The sequence below is a fragment of the Suncus etruscus genome, chromosome 1 (genome assembly GCF_024139225.1).
Source record: "Suncus etruscus isolate mSunEtr1 chromosome 1, mSunEtr1.pri.cur, whole genome shotgun sequence".
Taxonomy (NCBI): domain Eukaryota; kingdom Metazoa; phylum Chordata; class Mammalia; order Eulipotyphla; family Soricidae; genus Suncus; species Suncus etruscus.
In genome coordinates, this window is record NC_064848.1 from 50943550 (window position 1) to 50946285 (window position 2736).

A 2736-nucleotide genomic window follows, 5' to 3' on the forward strand; every position below is an offset into this window, starting at 1 on the left:
TTTCAATTCTTTCTCATCAGCCAATACATAAATTTAATCTATAAATTCTCATGCATCTTTGTTTTCCAAATGAACATTTAAGTGCTGTTTTAGTTTTCACTTTATTTACTTCTTAATGCATTTTGGAGAACTTCTTTTAATTTTAAAGAGACAGATTTTATTTTAACTAATTTTTATTATATATTGAACAACTTAGTTTTGTTTCATAATATATTTTAACTTTTCTCAGTATATTCAAATAGCTTTGCCTCGTTATTCTAAAATTTGATTGAGTTAATTATAATATGTTTCATGATTTATTCTATTACCATATAGGTGAAAATTTAGATTTTTTATTTTTTAAAATAATATATTTATTTATGTCCCATAATTACAAACATGTTTGTAGTTGGGCTTTAGTCATAAAAAAGAACACCCCCTCCTTCACCAGTGCAACATTCCCACCCTGAACATCATGTTTGGGTCATTTCAAGCAAACAGAAAAGCATTTCCTGGCATTCCATATGGTCCCCCAAGGCTGCCAGGAGTGATTTGTGCATGCAGAGCCAGGAGTAACCCCTGAGCACCACTGGGTAAGATCCAAAAACCCAAAAATAAAAGAGCATTTTTAATGTTTATAAATTCTAATGATATATCTTCTTTGTCTGATTATTCTCTTTTGATATAGATAAAATACCTTCACTTGATTCAAGGTTACAGAATTTTACTCCCTTTCTTCTTCGAGAGTTTTGTAATTTTAATCTTTAAATTTAGATCTTTGATCTATATTGATTTACATTTGCATAGGGTTTGAGTTTGGAAGATTTTTAAATTGATTTTTTAATTCTTTGTATGTGATTAAAAGAAATCTCAAAAATGATTCCAATGTAGTTTATACTTATTAAGTTCATTATATTGTTTTCTCAGTGAGTGTCTATTGGTTGTTTCCCTCTGCCTAATGTGATTTAACCCATACTTTTTCATTTCTTCAAATGTCTTGTATTTTTGTATAGAAAAGTAGATATTTGAAATAGTAGAGGTGGGCTCTAGGTTAACACTTAGTAGAAGATTTATCCAAGGAAACACACAGACAAAACCAGACACTTCACTGGAAAAGGGCATGCACACAAGTGGAGGTAAACAGGGCCAGGGAATACAAAAGTACACAGTCTCCTCGCTCAGACTAGTGATTTTAAGGGCAATTGGCTTTTTGGATTGATATAGATATAATTTTTGGAGTGAAAGTAGATTAATTTTGGCACTAATAAAGAACCTTAGAATTGTATGAAAGATTTGCATACAAAACTCTCAAGCTTAAGAAGTTAAGTTTTATACTTACCTGGCAGGGGAGATACCATGATCACGAAGGTGGTTTCCCCAGGGCGAGGCTCACCATTGCACTCCGGGTGTGCTGACCCCTGCGATTTCCCCAAATGTGGGAAACTCGACTGCATAATTTGTGGTAGTGGGGGACTGCGTTCTCGCTCTCCCCTTAAAAAAAGAAAAAAAAAAGAAGTTAAGTTTATTGTACTGTTTTAGTAGAGGAGTGTGAATTCCTCCCCAATGTCTAAGACTCTATTTACCCATATGTGATGTCTACCATTTTGTCCCTCATTGCCCAGTCCAGCATAGGACAGTGTATGATTGAAGAATTCAGAAGAGGTGCTCAAGGCTAAGTCTTGCTGGAACCAAGCCGAGGGGTTGTAAAAAAGTATCAGGAGTAACATGGTTTAGGCAGTACAAAGCCAGTTTATTGAAAGAGAGTCCATTGGTCAGACTGACACTAAGAAGGCCTTTAAAGAGAGAGACCAATTTAGCATTCTCAAGAAACACTTTTTAACTGGTTACTTCATAAGGGAGATTTCTGCTTTCTGTAGATTGGTTAGTCCAGTAAGGGGACAAGTCGTACTCAAAAAATTTTTTAATAAAGTATAATGTGCATACTGGGGCCAGAGTGGTGGTGCAAGGGGTAAGGAGTCTGCCTGCACTAGCCTAGGACTGAACGTGGTTTGATCCCCTGGCATCCCAAATGGTCCCCCAAGCCAGGAGCTATTTCTTTTTTTTTTGAGGGGGGGGTCACACCGGCAGTGCTCAGGGGTTATTCCTGACTCTATGCCCAGAAATCGCTCCTGGCAGGTTCAGGGGACCATATGGGATGCCGGGATTTGAACCACAGATCTTCTGCATGCAAGGCAAATGCCTTACCTCCATGCTATCTCTCCGGACCCGAGGGAATATTTCTGAGCACGCAGCCGGGAGTAAACCCTGAGTGTCACCAGGTATGGCCCCAAAACCAAAAACCAAAACAAAACAAAACAAAAAAAGCATAATGTGTATATAATATTCTAAACCATATAAAATATATAATTTATATAAATATAATATATAATAAATATATATAGCCATATAAAATACATATAATAATTTAAAGCAACTATAAAATGCTCTGAGCCAATCATATAAAAATAATACAGTAATTTGAGCCTATTCTGGGAAGGGAGTTGTGATATCTTTTCTAGGAATTTACATAATGTATGTTTTGCTTGGTTAAATTAGTAAGGCAGGAGTAGAGGCCAGTACTAGAAATTGTGACAGAATGAAGCAATGTTGGTTCCTCGAGAGCCTCCTAGGCACAGATGCACAGACAAAATAATCTCAGCAAGAAGGGTCTCAGCCTGCCAGGCCTTTGAAATGAAGACTTACGTTAGGTCGGACTCTTGTTTAGGAATTTTTTGCTAGACCAATTATTGCCTTGCC

At 36.4% G+C, this 2736-nt stretch overlaps 1 non-coding gene across 1 annotated transcript; it reads left to right on the forward strand.

Moving 5' to 3' along the window:
* The first annotated feature begins 1310 nt into the window (after positions 1 to 1310).
* Positions 1311 to 1473, forward strand: LOC126025990 (U1 spliceosomal RNA). Its single transcript, XR_007501552.1, has one exon. It is a non-coding gene; the product is annotated as a U1 spliceosomal RNA (small nuclear RNA).
* The last annotated feature ends 1263 nt before the right edge of the window (positions 1474 to 2736 follow it).